At 39.5% G+C, this 18708-nt stretch overlaps 1 pseudogene across 1 annotated transcript; it reads right to left on the bottom strand.

Annotated features, from left to right (window-relative positions):
- Positions 1 to 910: 910 nt before the first annotated feature.
- Positions 911 to 10331, bottom strand: LOC143545817 (basic helix-loop-helix protein A-like; annotated as a pseudogene). The gene is made up of 8 exons (XR_013137499.1): positions 10210 to 10331; positions 9842 to 10113; positions 8736 to 8832; positions 6459 to 6473; positions 6321 to 6377; positions 4750 to 5302; positions 1629 to 2350; positions 911 to 1015 (listed from the first exon to the last, which is right to left on the bottom strand). The product of XR_013137499.1 is annotated as a basic helix-loop-helix protein A-like (transcript).
- Positions 10332 to 18708: the final 8377 nt, after the last annotated feature.

Genomic DNA, 18708 nt, shown 5'->3' with positions numbered 1-18708 from the left:
ATTAGACACTAGACTTGAATCATAATTCCAAAATCTGAAAAAGGGTAAAAAAAGGAAAACAATTCACAGTTAAAAAAATTAAATATAACAGTAGACTAAAATCATAATTACATAACTAAAAACAAAACAGTTTATAGCTAAAATTCATATCCACAGGAAACTTAAAAACAATTTGTCAAAACAATTTACAATTCCAATATCATTCAACCGAGAAGTTGAATTTGACTTGTAAACAAACTGAACGTTCGGTGAACGTTATGTGAACCATTTGACATGAAGTTTGTTTATGTTCGCTTATATAATAACAAACCAACATGAACAAAAAAAACTGTTTATTTAGTTAAACGAACTAGATGAATATATCATGTTTGTGAACGTTGTTTGATGTTCGTTCATTTATATTCGTTTTATGTTTGTTAGTTTACCTCTGTTAAGTTCATTCGTTTACATTCGGTTAACCAAAAACCATGAAAGCCGAACAATTGGCTCATTTAAGCCTGTCGTAACTCAATGTATTTGCAGAAGGCAACAAACACTTGGTGTTAAAACCGGAACCATTCTGATGTGAATGAACTCAAGGATTAGATATAGAGATGATACATGACAATCTACGGATGATACACCTAACATGTGAGGCTGAATGGACTGCAGAAAGATGGTCAATCTCAGAGCCTTTTTAGCATGCTGAATTCATAACGAAATCTTAGCTCATAATGGAAAGACGGACTAGACCCGACCCGACAAGGTGACAACCAAAACATGATCACCCAATGCATCTTTCTGTAAAAGTGTCCAGACTAGCTTTTTTGTTATGTATCACAATTATTTAGTTAAGAAGGTAGCTATAGCCTATAACATTCAATTTTAAAATGTTTGTGGTTAAAAAACCACCCATAAATAAAGTGTTCTTCTTTACAAAATCTTTGTCTTATAAGGGAGATATTATTTGATCAATGGCTTTCTTTACTTGCGTTATGCTAAGTTTCTTTCCGTTATTACCCTTCCTCATCTTCACCTGAAAAATTAACCCAGACAAATATTAGAAAAAACATGTGAAACATTTTGACACTAATTATTCGAATTGGAATTAACAAAACTAAATTCATTTCAAACAGAACTCGAGTATTATTCAAATTAGTGTTTCAAATATTCAAATCACATCCTTATCGAGAAAAGTTAACGTACAAATTAAATTACGTGTTAACTGTGATAATCAATTAGTATAATTATATTTATAAGTAGTAGAATTATGTAATTTCATCTTAGTGTATTATGCTATAATTACATTACACTATAATTACATTATGTATTTCAAACCGTCCCAGTTATTTAAAGTATCTAATTCTTGTATAAAAATACATGAATTTTACTTATACAAAATTCACTTATTTCATGTTTTAAAGTGTATGGTATTATTTTCTTTTAATTCTTAACTGTTCTTTTACCTTTATTCAGGTTATTCGAATCAACTCGAATTTGGATTTACGAAATACCAACCAATTTTACAGTTTCTGAATTCAAACCAACTCGAATTCAAGTTTACTTTCAAAATTTTCAAAATTCGAATAACCTGACCCAAATAACCCGGCCCAAATAACCAGAAAACTAACACGATCAAAAAAGTTTACCTTAGCTCTCATCTCAGCCGAAAACATCCCAGCGTCCACCGACGATTGAACGGTCGTGATCTCCACTCCAAGCTCCCTCAACCTCTTCATAACATCCAACAACAACCCGTCTCTATACCTACATTGCATCTCCACCAACGCATCATTCTCTATAATCGACACTTCCACTTGGGCCGCAACCGCCACAGCCGTCTTTCCAGTCTCCACCACTCTAACCTTCCTCTTATCCGCCACCTTTATATTATCATCCAACCGACACTTCGCCTCCAGGTCTTGTATCCTCTTACGTAACTGCTTCACGTACTCAATCGTATCGCCTAATATCGACGCCTTGTCCATTTTAGTCACTAACGGTACTAATGTTCTAAGAATAATAAACCGTTCGTTTAGCTTCTCTCTACGACGTCGTTCCGCGAGTACGTGGTTTGCGCTTAGCTCTTCGTTTGAGGCGGTTTTGCGTAGGCGGGATGCGACGGACTCGGCTGCATCTATGGTGGCAGTGGTGTGGAGGAATGGTACGGTGAAGAGAATGTATTTGAGGATACGTTTAGAGGTGGTGGTAGGAATGTGATGGTTGTTTGGTGTCCACGTGGTGAAGGATGATTGGGTGGAGTAGTATGAGTTGTGGTGTGAGTGTGACGTGGACATGGACCATCGAGTGGATTGGTTGTGGAGGATGCTTGATACGGTGCGAGAGTACCGACTGTCCTCCGGCGCTAGTTCTGCGAAAACGAAAGAAATTAACGTGATAATTGTGAAAATTAATTGTATGTATATAATTATTCTACTTGATTCTCACAATTAGTACATGAATTTTATTTGTTTTCGATTCAAACCATCGATAGATATAATTTTAAGTATTTTTAACAGTTTGAACTTTGAAACTCAAACTACCCTAATACCCTTGTCCAAACTTTTTTAAAATCACAGGACCGGCTTATCAAAACACTATGAAAAACGAAACCCACCAGTCCACTACCACGGAAAAAAAACCATTGAGTCAAACTCAACTACTCCCTCCGTTCCATTATAAGTGTCATACTTTGAATTTTTAAGTCTTTCTTTTGCAACGTTGACCGTAAATATTTTTGTCCGTGTCATATAATACTTGATGAAAATTATATCAATATAAAATACGTTTAAAACTCAATCCATTCATATATTTAATATCAAGTATTATATAACACAAACAAAGATATTGTCGGTCAAACTTAAACAAGAAATAATAAAAAAATCAAACTATGACACTTATAGTGGGACGGAGGGAGTATAAAACAATGTATACATTTATGTTTTAATTGAAAAAAAAGTGTTTTAGATTATATGTTTTTTAAGAACGACGACATTCTTGTGTTTTGGCTACCGCACTCTCCAAATTTGAAGAGCCCCAATGCCTCACTCTGGCCAGACTATGTTGTCTTAACCGGGCTCACGCTGGTTTTAGAATTTGGCTTGGGCGTTCCCCCGGAAAACCATACCACCGACCGCCACTTGACACTCGTTGTGCCACCGCAAGAGCAGAACTCTCTGGCGTAACACATGGTGAGATGAAAACCCGTTTGGGGCCTTTGAGCTCTGGGTTCAAACTGACAACCTTTACACAAGGCGTAGCACAAATCTTTCATTGCCAATATCCAGCCAAAAGTGACACAAGTGAGATTCGAACTTAGGTATCCATTAGAAAACCCAAGCCTCCTAACACCTAGCTGTTAACGTTTTATTTATTTATTTATAAAAACGACTACTCAAAATATAATTTTTATTTTATAAATAAATTACATATTTTTAGTCACCGGAATTGAACCCTTACTATCTTAAATATAAAATCTTATTCCAAATCGATGGACCCATAATATTTCTATGGCCGATTTAACTAACTTATTGCACCCTTTTTATGACAATTTTGAGTTTTGACTCATATATACACAACCATCTATCAACTTATTGACAACTTGATATCCTCTTGACATGCACGTTCATTTAATGTATGATATGTTCATTTAATGTATGATATGTTCATTTATTGTATGATATTAAGTGTGTCCAAGCTTGCGATAGGTTTATCACATTAGTTAATTGTATGCATAAATATGATATGATGTATATCAGTATATGACATGATGTTTATATAATACTATTAGAAATGATATTCATGTTATCTAAATCTTCACTTGTTTTCTCATGAAAAAAACTTCCGACTACGTAGTATTTTAGAAACAGGCGTTATAAAGGTTCTTTAAAACAATAGATCATGCAACACTAATTCACATGGGTATATGGTGTGTTTAATTTATGATGAAAAATGGAATATGAGAAATGATCATGCAGAAATATATTACAAACAGAACATGAAAAATATGAGTCAAGTATTCGGATGTTAATTAGGTTATCAAAATGTTGTATAATATATTCGGGTTTCATATATTAATCTCTAAACTTGTAAATAACATATTTTCTTAAATTATGTGTAAAGAGCATTATGCATAGAAAAACTTATATTTTAATTCTATCATATATCTATACTAATTAATAAATAAATGATTACTTATGCCACATGTCATCATCAAGTTAATCCTTACAAAATTTCATCCCCTCTCTCTCATATTAAATACATTTCTATTTTTAATATTTTGTTTTCAATTTTTAATAATTCCATCTTAATTTAAAAGAATTAATACCATCATAAATATGTTAATTTGCTTAATATAAAATATATTGCATTAGTTATTAATATTAGATTTTTATAAGTAATTAATACGAAACGGGTGAGTTTCTTTAACAGATTAAAGTATCAAACATTGTTCCTGCCAAAACAATTTAACATTAGAATGACTTTTGGTCCACGAGTTGGTTTAAAAAAGTAGTCATTTTCTACTAAATTTTGATATAGAAAATAACAAATAAATAATTTATGATTTATGAATTTCTAACAACTTTTTATTTTCAAATTGCGTAATGTGTAACTTTTTTACGGTATAATATTATTTTTATATATGTGATACATCTTTTTTGTATTTTACATTATGTTATTATTTAAAAAAAAATACTTATTTTAATCTATGTGCTACACGGGTAACTAACCTAGTTTATTAATAAACGTAAATTAAATGACGTTTGATACCTGATGCGTGTAATCGAATATTTGACGGGTTGTGCAACTCAAAATTATCTGACCAACCGGGAGTTGACTCAGCTCTATACGAATCGTCTAGGCTCGTTGCTAACAAGTTAAAATGAGAATCCAAGCTATTTGAATCATCATTCGGTGAACCAAACTTCATGTCCGGAGACATACCAATTTGCAATAGCTCATCGGTGTCTGTGATAGAAACCATTGAATCTTTATTATTGTGAGGCTTTGGAAAGTTAGAAATATGACATGTTTCTTTCACAAAATCTGGCACATTTTCATCATCTCCTATATCTTCCGCCTCATCATATCTTACATCTTCACCCTCATCATTAACATCATCATCTTCTTCTTCATCACCATCTTCATCCATCGAGTATGTATTGTCCGGAAGTTTGATTGTTTCGGGTGTTTGATAAGAAGAAAATGTGGTGTTGGAAGAATGAAAGGAAAGGGCGGCTTTGGAGGGTGGGCGAATGAGGTTGTCATTTCTGATCGTGTAGAAAAGTTTGACATGTTGGATGAATTCATTAGTCTCTTCGACCTACATATGCAATAATGAGTGTTCATAAGTCTCTTCTACCTAGTGTGCAAAATGAGTTTGGTTCAAACAAAAATCATTAGAGATGAACTAGTTATAGATGACGCACATGATGCAATTGCGAAGTGTATATGTGTATATCTACAATCTGGCGTGTGAAAATTGTTTTCAGTAAACATTATACTATATTGTAGAGAAAAAAAAACATAGTTGTGTATTTAAAATTTCTTAAACATAAAGAAGAAAAGTTATTAGAGAAAATAAAACAAAATGATAAATGAATACTTATTTAAAAAATAAATGAGTTTAAGATTTATGTTATTTATAGTATAATTAAGTGGTGGAAATATTAATTTGAAAAAAATGAAAATTTGTTATCGGTCAAGTTATTATTCATTGTTTCAAATTGTTATACGTATAATTAAATACTTTTTATTATCAATGGTACAGAGTTAAAACAAGACATAATAATAATAATACATAATTGTGATGAGAAAAAGACTTGTTATCCAATTCATTTACTCGTCTGTTTTACCATCTTAAAATGACTAAAACATGCATTATACTTAGTGAGTGATGAGTATCGTTACATAGGCAATACATAAAATACATAAATAGGAAAGACACTCTAAATTACTCTCATGCATTATATATGGTGAGTGATTAATAATTTTCTTTGTAAACAATTAATGTTGATTATTTTTGGGATATGTTATTCATACACCCTTTATATGGTGTATATAGGGTTTAAATGTGTGTTAAAAGGGTGTGTGAATAATCAAAAAAAGTGTATGAATAACCATTGCCTTATTTTTAACCATCACTTATTATATAACTATTAAATTAATATTAATCTTTTTCTTTAAAGGAATGTTCCACTTCCATTATCACAATCAATGAGTAGCTGCTCATCGTTCATCACTCACAACCCAACATTGTGTTCCTGGGTGTGTAAGTCCTACGTGACAAACTCTCTCATCACGCTCATCTAGTGTTACACATGACCTTATACTCAACTAACCTTTTCGGTTGTTCCAAGCTCAATGACTCCATTTAGCAAAGGGATGCATATAACCGTCTGCAAAAACGGTGGTGGGTATTAAGCAACAAATGCAAATACGATGAGCGTGTAAATATAGGGTTAACAAATTTGACTTGCCTGTATATAAGCACTCTAGTGCAAGATCCAGGAAAGCAGCATTCAACAACATGATCAGAAAGTTAAGCCATAAAGTTAATGAAGAGTATACTTGGTGGCATTATACCAATTCAAGCTAAATATATTATCGTGATAAAAAATCTATAAATTTTATGGTAACCTTAATACAAATTCAAGGTTTAAAGTTTTGAGACATAATTAAAAGTTAATTTGAAATTCAGATTTTTTAACTTGTTACAACTTTATGTGTAATTTTAAAAACTTATATAAAGTTATCTTCACTTATAAAAGTCACAATATTATTAATTAAAAATACTTTAGATTTCATTAAACACGATTATAATTTAACTGTGATACTCTTCTTAAATAAAACACTTCAAACATTGTTTTAACATCAGTTATATATAACTTTCAAACTTGTAGCTTGTCATAATTAAAACAAGAAGATAACAACTCTTTATTTGGATGTATGTGAGAAAAGGTAAGAGATTCAACGACAAATCTCTATTTTCGGAACGAGTGTCATAACTTTGATAGTGAATGGAAAATAACGTATTTGATATTATTATTTGTTTTAGACAAATTATCTAAGTTTCAAAAGGATATACAAAAGCGAAAATCATAAAGTTGCTCATTTTCCTGTATGTCTCAAATATCAGTTTCGTAACAAATTCCTCTCTCTATATGACCCCACTATGTATAACCTTTTGTATCATTTTAGAAGTACAAAAATCACTATACGATAAAAGATCATTATAAAAATACGTAAATACAAAAAAATAGATACATGATGTGACTCGAGTTCACTTCTTATAAGCTGATGAAAACTCATTTTTAAATAATTGTAAGACCATCGATAACATAAGCATCACAACAGACACCATTTCTTGAGGTTCAGATGAGGTGGTACTGCAACAGACAACAACATCACAAACCTTCACCGTTGTGCAATCAAGTCCACCTTGTGAAGTTTGTTGCTGCAAACTTGCAACAAACGAATGATGTGGCAACCTCCATCTCTCTCTCTCTCTCTCTCTCACACACACACATATTAAAATATACACGTTTAATATCATTTAATGGGGTTTGTGAAGGTTTATTGTTGTGGAAAGAAGTTGGGTTTTTAAAAATAAGAAGAGTTTGAAATATGATGTAATAGTTTGTTGTTGTAGATGCTCTAAGAGCATTCTCAACCCATTCTATAAAGTTGTCAAACCCATATAATTTATGGTAAATTTTAGAAAACCATCAAAATCACCTCTCAAATCCATTCCCTATTATATGGATGAGTTATATGACAACTAAAGTAAATCCCTAAATATAGGGACTCATTTTTGATCCATACCATATAATATATCACATATCTTCCAATCACCATTTACTATATAATAAGACAAAAAAGAAAAAAAAATAATAAATAATTAATTTATGGATATTAATAGGGAATAGAATGTGAAAGAATTTTGAAAAATGATAGATAAATTTATGGAATAGTGTTTTTTAGCTAAATTATAAGAAAAATATATGGAATGGGATGTGAATGCTCTAAGAAGATACAAAAAACATGACTAGTCAGTTGTGACGTCATTAAAACACTATTATTTAAATTCACTTGAAACTCACCTAATAAAAAATCTTAAAAACACTCGGTCCCATCGCCCCACAACATGCAAAACAACACATTATCTCACATTTTCTAGTTCTTGCCAAATAGCTCATTTGAAAAATAAGCCCTTAAAACGACTCCCGCAACATAAACAAACTCATAACATGGAAAAACACCTACAAAACGCCCCCACTACGGGTATGGGGTGGTCTAATTATGGATGCTCTAAGAAAACAAATCATATCCTCAAATCTAAGAGGTGAAAAAAGTACCGTTTCTTTAATAAACCAAGTAAAATAACAAATGTCACAATCTAGTTCTTTTGTATTAACTTTTTGTGTAATTTTACTATTTATCTATCTTAACCTAAACAAATTTATATATTATGGTACAAACAAGTACACCCCCCATGCATCCTCGACAATCTCCGGCTTCCATGCCTTGGTCCCCGGGCAAAAAGTTAAAAGACTGTGCCATTGGTCCCATATCTTGGTTACCTCTCCGATTAAAGTTTTTATCTTCATCCCACAATTATACCTTATTATTCTATTTGGTTTAGTCTCCAATTTATGAGTTCATACAATTGCGCCATAGATTTTTTAATGAACGCCGCCTTTTAAAAAAGGTTGGTTTGATTTCCATTTATTTTAATTCAATTTATTAATTCATACCTTGGCTAGAATAGCTCTCGTAAAAACTTTACTATCTACTTCATTTGCACCATTCAGCCATAGATCTTGCCGCTTTGCATATGCCTCTCCCACTAATCTGCAATTATGTAATCATAATCTTAAGTACTTAATTTTAAACACCATATTTTGGCCTAACCTATAAATTTCAAAAAGTGTTAAGGATTACTTATGAATTATACATAACTTTTTTTTTTTGGAACAAAAAGTTTTTCATTAACAAATGTAGAACGGTTGGTTTCAGGTTTCAAACTGTATATCTAATCATTAACAAGAAAAACCAAACCATACATTTTTAAAGCTGACCAACGTTCTTTGGTTTGGACAATTAGTTCGGTTTAGGTGCTTAAAGAGCACCATATATTTTGATAACTATGAATGGGAGTAATTAATCCGAATTATGAGGCAATCCATTGTGCTAAGGGTTAGATGTGAGTTCACCACTTAGGCAACGAGAAGACGGGGAGCCTTACACCGCAAAATATGGTTATAGGATGAGGTGATGTAAAATACTTGGTTGTGTTAATTAAAATTTAAAATTAAAAAAAAAAAACCACCGCCACCCTAACACCGGCTACAATCTCCACACCCATCGCCCCACAATCGACAGCCTGAGTACAGTTATAGCAACTTCTGGATTGATTATTGTGAGGTTCACAAATCCACATACTAACAGATCTAGTGATATAAATGTGTCAACATAAATGATAAATAATAATTACATTATTAAAATATGACACAGAACTATGTTATGTTACGAGAGTATGCGTAGTTGGGTGATAAGTTGGTGGTTTTTGGGCGATTTTGGCCACAACACAACCCCTTGTGCGATATTGGGGCGATTTTTGGGGGCGACATATTTCTGTTGCCGGCTGGGTTAAAAAGAAATATATTATTTTACTAAATGGACCAATAACAAGCTTTAGAGGACGATTTTTGGGCTACAACATCACTACTCCCTTAAAATAAAAATCGTCCACCGCTTACGTGGTGTCATGTGTCAAAACCCCCCACTATGTCCATTACACGCAGCCTAACAAGCTTCAGTTCCACCATTTTTAGCGATGAAATTTATGTAACCGACGTACCCGACACCAGGAGCAAAGGAGAACGAGACACACATGAGGTAGAACCATTCCACCTCCGTCAGATCCTCCGGTGATAACGCCACCGATGGCCTTCGTACTGCTACCTGTTGGCCCTCCGTCACTTGCTGCTCGCCGGAAGCTAACGAATCATAAAGCTCTCTAAGCTGCTCACTTCTGCTTAAGCCGCCTCCTCCGTGGTAACCTCCATCGGCTGCACCGTCTTCCTGGTTTTTATCGCTCCGTTGTAGTAACCGTCACACCATTCTAAAACCCTAACCATTGAATAGATACAAAACAAATCATAAAAAATTAAAAAATCATGAAGCAGAAGCAAAATAAACGGTAGGTATATGTTTTGATACTCGTACCGTTTATCATGACAAAATCGCCAGTAAATAATGTACGTCCACTGAAGAGATTGTACAGCGGACTGCAACATCTCTTTCAATCCATCATTTGCAGGACCACCGGAAGCAGCAGCAGCAGCCATTATTTTGATTCTTCAAGTCAAAACTCGATTAAACATTCACACTGCAACAAAAACGCTTAAAATACTCAAAACACGGCTTCCGGTGAGAAATTAGGTTTTGAATTCAGCTCACATCTTCGAATTTCACACAAAAATAACACGTCAAAAACGTTATAGTAATAAAATACTCAAAACACGAACCGGCTTCCGGTGAGAAATTAGGTTTTGATTTCAGCTCAGATATTCGAATTTCACGCAAAAAGTTACGTCAAAAACTTTAAAGTAATAAAATACTCAAAACATATACACCAATGCTAGAACCGACTCCCGGTGAGAAATTAGGCATTAATTTTCAACGAGTTTCACGTCAAAAACGCTGTAAAATTGTTCAAACACTCTTACCGATTCTAGAACCTGTTTCCAGTGAGAAATTAGGCGTTAAACTATTGTCAGATCTTCAAATTTCACGTATCGAATAAAACAAATACTTAAAGAGTCATAATACCGACAGTAGAAGCGGTTTCAGGTGAGAAATTAGGCGTTAATCTTTGAGTTTCACGTCAAAAATGGCGTAAAATACAGAAGAAATAAGCCGAAAGTATTACATCTTAGAAGTTGACATCAACTAAACTGTACGTGTGAAATTGGTAATTAGAGATGTGAAATGGATATTGATATTGATATTGTTGTTCGTATGCTATGAGAATGAGAGGAAATGATTACAGTGAGATTGTGATGGTGAATGAAAGATTGAAGGGGGGTTGCGGTTGGTGTAACAAACTAACTAGCTACGTACTGTTTGAAATCTGTAAAGGTGATTGAGACCTCTAGATTTCTTGTTTGCTTCCTTCCATTCGTAAACACAACACCATCGCTATACCAGTTATTTACGAGTATTTATTTATTTATATTAAAAACTTTAATGCTAATTTCATTGTTTTATTGAAGAAACACTAAGTGAACCCACGGGCAGATTATAGATAATCCGGGGGTTAAGTAATGTTTCCCACGAGGATGAGGTCCAGCAGAGAAGGTTGTTCTTCAGGGGACCTGCAAAACAGACACCGTAAGCTCGTCACTGAGAAGGGGGGGGGGGTTCCTCCTTGTGACCACCCTCCGGCGTGAGAATCAGACTAGATTGCTCTGAATATAAGTGTATATTAAGAGATTGCTAGATAAGATTGAGATATCAGATGATGTCCTTACCATTCCAAGGTGTTGGAGTATTTATAGCCGAAGGTAGGTTTCCTAGAAGGTACAGCCGGCTGAATAGTATTCCTGTTCTACCAACAGTGGACTACGCACAGGCCATGCTGGTTGGTGGATAGGCTACGGCCAACAGTAAAGGTCGGCTGTATACTGTTCCTTTACTGCCGGCTACGCACTGTTCCACCAACTGTAGGCTGCGCGCGTCCCATCGTAAGGGTTGGTGAGTAGGCAGCGGCTAATAGTGACAAACAGTACTAGAGGGTGCTCCTCCTCGTATTGTTGTCGGTGAGCTGTCACCCTGTGATTGGTTCATGGGCTGCTCTGGTCAAATTGTCTGTTCCGCCCATACCTTAGTAGGTATAGTACGAAAGACCTTCCAGAAGCATACGGACTGGCTCATTTAGGCGGGAGTATTTCCGCCTTGCTCATTCCTTCATGTGACTACTGAAGTAGCGAATGCCTTGTGCGTGTAGCCTTGCTGTTAGTGCGGGTAGCCTTCCCTGATGGCTTGTATCCGCAGCTTCTGGAACAGGCGGGGTACTTCGCCATTGGGAGGCTTTCCCTGCGGGTACAGCTGGCGTACTGCGCATAAGGTTCTCTGAGCATGGTGGGCCCTGCTGGAGCAGTTGGTTATTGCGCAGACGTCCCTATTCAAGGTGAGTCTTGCGGGTCCAACTGGGCTCTGCTGGGACCTACCTCTTCAAGTCCCCCCAGTCCAATGTTTTTCTCATGAATTATTAATAAGTGAGGTGAACTTTTGGACTTAGCAAGGAGTTTTTTGAAAAGGGTTTAGTTTTTCGGTTTTCCGTGGTGATTCTTCCCGCGGTTTTCCTGATGTCACGCAGAAATTCCCGACTTTTCTGCTTGATCTTTGGGTGTGAAGCGGGTAGGTTTGTAACCTCCTCGTACGTCAGGAGCGTGGAGTCCTACTTGTGTGGATTCTCCGTGGGGTTTTGGTAGTTTTCAACATACTGATCAATTATGCTAAAACCACCAATCCCATCATGGAGTTTCGAACAATATAGTTCTCGACGTTCCCGTCATGCGGGGATGCTATTCCCGTTCCCGCCCGCATGGCTCAGAAGATCCTTCTTGGTTTGAATTCCCTGCAGAGTGCTAAGTATGTGAAGGGTTTTGCCTTGACACTGTACCCGCACTTGTCTTACGGTTACTTTACTTCCAAGGTATTCCTGGCGTCAATTTCCTGCGGGTGCTAAGTATGTGAAGGGTTTTGCCTTAACACTGTACCCGCATCCGTCTTACGGTTACTTGGTTGCCGAGGAATTCTTGGCTTCAATTCCTTGCAGGTGCTAAGTATGTGAAGGGTTTTGCCTTAACACTGTACCCGCACCTGTCTTACAGTTACTTGGTTGCCAAGGTAAGGGGTATTTTCCCGCTTACTTTTGAATCTTTTTGAATTTTGAATTTTGAAATTCGAAGAGTTGGTGGAAGGATAAAAACAGTCCAAACCTCTGACACGTCGTGCGACGGTTTCTTCTGACTGTGTCAGGACGTGCAGGAAGTTATGGTGACGTGATAGTACATGGTCATTCCAGACGCTTTTTCAGGCGCGTGGGCGCGATTTTTCGGGCGCGTGGCCGCGAAATTAATGGTATGCGTCCTGTCAACAGCTGTTGCCAGCTTGCTTTTTGCCACGTGTCATAGTTTCATTGCACCTTCGTTTTCTCTCTCTTCCGCATTAATTTCATCGCATTAATTGCGATTACTATATAAAGGGGGATAGGGTTCTTTGTAATCCACACTTTCACTCTTCTCTTCATCTTCTTTGCGATTTCCGGCGAATACTCACCTTTTCAGGCAAGCATTGTCCCGAAATCGTTTTCTTCTTCTTTTACAAGATGTCTCGTGATCTCGAATCTGCAGTCGATGACAAGAGTACTGCTGGCGAGTGCCAGTGTGCTCTGCCTGGCGATCTGTATCGGTACGTCGTCAGGAAGTTCATGCTCGAGTCTCTCGAGCCCGAGTTTCCTGAACCCCACCAGACGGTGTACGATGCCCCCAGAGGCAAGATCGGGGTATATGCTGCATTCTTTGTCTATGGGAATCTTAGGTTCCCATTGACAAAGTTTGTTTACCGTGTCCTTGAGAGGCACGGTGTTCATTTGACCGAGTTGCACCCCATGGCGATCGCCAAGATTCGCCACTTCGAGTAGGTGTGCCGGATTTTGGGCGTTGAGCCCTATGTTGACCGTCTGATGACCTTCTACACTTGGAGGTGCATCCAGGGGTGGTATACCCTGACAACCCGAATCAAGGGTTTTAAGATCTGCGCGACCGAGCGCAGTCTTCGCTCGTGGAAGCGGGAGTTCTTCTTCATATCCGCTCGCGCCATCCCTATTGCCATGAAATTCAAGAATGGGCAAGCACTTCCCAGCCTTCACGCCTCCAACTACCAGGAGGCGGAATGGTTTGCGAAGATATCTCGGGTCCAATCTCCGGTTTACCGGTTTGCGGAGTCCGGGATGGTGATGCTGGGGATGAGCCGGGTGTGGAAGGCTGCGGATGCGCATAAGATCCCAATCGTCCTCGAATACGGTTCGAACTCTGTTCCTTACGGTATGCTTTCTTTCTTTTTGTTGATTTAGAATTTCTTCTAACTTTTTTCCTGTTTATTTCAGAGGGGAATGACTTGCAGTCGCTCCTGAACCCGCGGGAGGCTGACGGTCCCGCACGGATGGGTACTCGCGCTCTAGATGAGAACGAGTTGCCCATCCTAGAACAAACGGCGGATCGGTTCGTGGAGGTCTATCCGCTAGGCCATGAGATCCTTAGCGCCCGTCGGCCAGGTAAGGCGCTCTTCGACCCTCGACCCCTCAATGTTGAAACCTCTGCTGGAATTCCTCTAATCGTATGTTCTGATGAGGAATCCGCAGATGGTCCTCCGTTGGTGCGGAAGAAGAAGGCTGCCGGCGGGAAGGGGAAGGAGAAGGTGGCCTCCACAGCCGATCCAGCGCCTCGGTCTGACTCGGAGACCGAGAGCGAAGAGGTGGCGGGGAATCCCGGTGGTGACAAGATCACCATTCCGGAGGCTGTGACAACTGTCACCGAAGAGCCCAGGATGACAACGGTGACCGGCGTGAAGAGGCCGGCTCCATCGGGTTCATCCCCGCCCGTCCGTACTTTCAGGCTCAAGAAAACCCGTAAGTACAAATTTCCTTCAGCTTTTATCTTCATAGCTTAATATCATTTAACACTTTTCTTTGTGCAGGCGTGGATGTTGACGCATTCCAGGGTGGAGCGCAGAGGAGTACCTCCCCGCCAATGACGGTAGGCCCGGTCAGCCTACTTGAGGCGACGACCCAGGCGGCTGCGCCTGCGCCTGCTTCCACTGGTTCAGTTGCTCACTCCGTTGAGCCGACTGTTCCAGTTGTGACGACGTCACCCGCCGGCTGTGAGTGCTATTTTTACAGCATCTTTCACCGAGCCGGCGGTAACTTTTGCTGCGGATTCCGCGGCGGCGACCGCGGCGGCTGCTACCATGCCCCCGCCATCGGCAACGACGGCCGATCCATCAGGTACGCATGGGGCTTCCCGCCAGTCTCTGCCACCTTCCCATCTGCCTGACCTCTTGGATGGATTTCCGTTGGGTTCAGGTGATGGGTTCGGCGGCTATCGGCCTGTAATTGACCCTACAGGTGCGTAGGGTTTTTTTGGCCCATTTATATATATTTTTTCTTTATCTTTTCCTAACTGCTTTATGTTTTTTGTAGTGTCGGATTCCAATGAAGTGTATGTTCCACGATGGAACATTCGCCGAGGAACAACCCTTCGCACCCCTGTGGAGTGCGTGGAGTGGGCTCGTCACGCTGCTCCTAGTGGTGCGTTGGGGGAAGCCATGGCTAGCTACCAGGAGGGTAGGCTAAGCAATGAGCTTCGGGTTCTCCTGGCCCGGATGCAGCCGCGCGTCGAGCTGCTTTGTCGTGAAAACGACAAGTTAAAAGCAGCTCGCCTTCAGGAAGTAGCTCATGCGCGGGCTGTCCGGGAGGAGAATAGGAGGCTTTCCGTCGCGGCGGCGGAAAAGGAGAAGGCGTTCAAGGCCCCTGAAGTCGAGGTTCAGGCCCGTCTCGAGGCTCGCTCCATGGCTGCCCAAGCTGTTAATGAACAGCTTCGGCTGGCTAAGGAAACTGCTAGGAACGCGACTGAAAGGGCCACCAAGGCTGAAGCTGTTGCCGAGCCTCTACGCGTGGAGAATGAAGAGCTTAAAGCCAAATTAGAGGCTCTCCAGCAGGCTCATGATGCTTTGGCGATGGAGGACGCGAAGAAGCTTCAAGAGATCCTGGACCTGAGGGGCGTGCTTGACCATACTGAGCGGAAGCTAAAGGGCGTCGAAGAGGCTGCTGCAAAGGAAGTGTTGCTTGTCAACCTTAATAAAAGTGAAGCCGAACGCGCCTGTATCCAAGCTCAAGCCGCCCTCCAAGAAGCTCTGGTTGCCAAGGAATGGCTTCTTCGAGAAGCGTTGTCTCGGGTAAGTCTAGCTTCATGTCTTCACGCTTTTCTTTATAAATAGAAAAGGTTCTGATACTTGTATTTTTTCTTTGTAGGTTGTGCATCGGGTCTTCTCAGAGAAGTCTTATGACGATGCTATGAGCGCAGCCCTCAACTCTTCTCATGAGGATGGGGAAAAGGCCGGCTTCCTGCTTGGTCTAGGGTTCGTTGAGAAAGGCATCCCGCCTTCCAACTTCCCTTTGTACGATGTGGATACTGAAGCTATTTACGACCAAGCAGTGAACCAGTATGCCGCCTTCCCGCATCCTGTGGTGGACAAGGTGAACGAAGTCGCTGCTGCTGATGATGGGCTAGCTATTCTTAAAGCCTTCCTTGAACCACCACGCTCTACTGATGGAGCGGGTCCAAGTGGAAGTGGTCCTGAAGCCTGATTCTGAAGATCCCTTTCCACCATTAGCGTAGATTTTTGCTTTTGTATAGCTATCTTTGTAATGTTTGAATTTGATGAAATAAAGATTGTGTTTGTTCTTTGCCTTGTTTATTTTACGCATGTTTCGATCTAACTTAGTAATTTCTTTAGTACTTGGATAAGTTAACTTTTTAACGTGGTAAATTATAAGTTTGTTTCGCTTCTTCTTTCATGATTGTGCGGGTATGACCGTCACTTACACTTAGTAGGATGGCTTAACTTTACTTATATCTGACCTGCGTGGAAGTTTTCCTCATCTTTTCCTTTGAAATTTTCTAAGTGTTCAGAATATGTTAACCTTTGAACGTGGTAGATGATAGGTTGAAGTTTTGCTTCCTTGTTCGTGATTGTGCGGGTAAGACCGTCACTTGCACTTACAAGGATGGCTAAACTTTACTTACATCTGACCTGCGTGTAGGTTTTCCTTATTTTTAGCGTTGTGTTTATGCGGGTTTTGCCGCCTTCCACACGTAATGACTTACTTCTTCCCCCATTTATGCGGTGAATACCGGCACCAGTGTGGGAAGTTCATTAGTATAAATGTAAGGCTATCAACACACTGTGAAAGGAGAATCATTTCCATTAGAAGTGGCTCTAGGCCTTTTCTTTACAAATTTGGAATTGATCTACATATAACATTTGCGTAATTGAGCTCCATTCCATGTTCTTGGGATGGGAGTGCCATCGAGCCTTTCGAGCCGGTATGCGCCTTTTCCCAGGACTTCTTTGATAATGTATGGCCCTTCCCAAACTGGGGCCAGCTTTCCTGGGCGTTCTTGGTTCGAAGCCTCGTTGTTACGCAGTATGTAGTCTCCTTCATTGAAGTTGCAGAGTTTTACCCGCGTGTTGTAGTACTTTTGCATTTGTCGCTTGTAGTTCTCTTCACGCACTGCGGCTAAGTCTCTGCGTTCCTCGGTTAGCATAAGATCCAACCGTCTTTCCGCATCATTGTCTTCTGGCTGAATCAAGACCCTTGGTGAGGGTAAACCAATTTCGACCAGGACCATGGCTTCAGTGCCATAAGTGAGACTGAACGGGGTTTCTCCCGTACTGGCCTTCTTCAGCGTTCTGTTTGCCCAAAGGACGTGCGGAAGCTCGTCCACCCAGCCGGATCTGTGTTCCAAGAGTCTTTTCTTTATGCCTTCGACGATGCTCTTATTTGCTCTTTCCACCTCACCATAGCCTTGCGGGTGTGCCACTGAGGTAAAGGTGTGGGTGATTTGAAGTTCTTTCAGCCATTGCTGTAGCTTCTTGTCAGCAAAGTTGGTGCCGTTATCGCTCACCAAATTCTGTGGAAGTCCAAAACGACAAATAATAAATTCCCAAATAAATTTTTTGATATGTTTCGCGGTTGTTTGGGCTAAAGGTTTTGCTTCTATCCACTTGGTGAAGTAGTCGATGGCTACCACTAGGAACTGAACATTTCCTGCTGCTGTAGGAAATGGGCCTGTCACATCGATGGCCCACTTCTGAAATGGCCATGAAGAAGTGACTGGAACAAGTTCATTCTTCGGGCGGTGCGTGTTGGGTGCGTAAAGCTGGCAAGACCTGCATTTTCTGATGTATGCCAGTGCATCCGTATGCATCCCCGGCCAAAAGTATCCCGCGTTGTTTAGCTTAGCTACAACAGCGCGGGGACCTGCGTGTACTCCACAGATGCCTTCATGTACTTCCCTTAGGAGGTAGTCAGCATCTTGTGTAACATCCCGAAATTTCAAAGGTAATATTAATTATATTACTTATTAATAGATGGGAAGTTTACTCGGGTTATCAGGAAATAAATAAAAGAATAGGAGTTGGTATGGGTCGGGCTAGTGTCGGGTAATGGAAGTGGGTTATGGACTTGGGTTAATTGAGATAGGTTAAATGAGAATGGGATTTCAGGGATATAAATACCCCCAAAATCCCAAAATATCTCATTTTCTCACCAAACTCCCTAACACACACTCCTTACACCCTCAAAACACACACATTCTAACCGATCTAGATTCGAAGCCGAGACCCGAGATTTGTTGATAGATCTGAGTTGGTAAGGTAAGAACTAATCTAACAAAGCTATTATTACTGAAAATGGTTAGGATTGGATGGGTTAACCGGACCCGAAACCCAACTGCCCAAATCGGACCCCTAAAACGTCGATTTTAGGCCGATTTGATGGTTGGGGTTTGTAGGCGCCGATCATACGGTTCCGTGGGTACCAAAATCGAGTTATTTGGCTAAGAAACGAAGGAGTTATGGGCAAACAGATCTGCA

Source organism: Bidens hawaiensis, unplaced genomic scaffold (assembly GCF_021521415.1).
Source record: "Bidens hawaiensis isolate Kalapana, Puna unplaced genomic scaffold, B.hawaiensis_p1.1 tig00014039_1, whole genome shotgun sequence".
In the NCBI taxonomy this organism is placed as follows: Eukaryota; Viridiplantae; Streptophyta; class Magnoliopsida; order Asterales; family Asteraceae; genus Bidens; species Bidens hawaiensis.
This window is presented reverse-complemented; position numbering and strand designations above follow the sequence as displayed.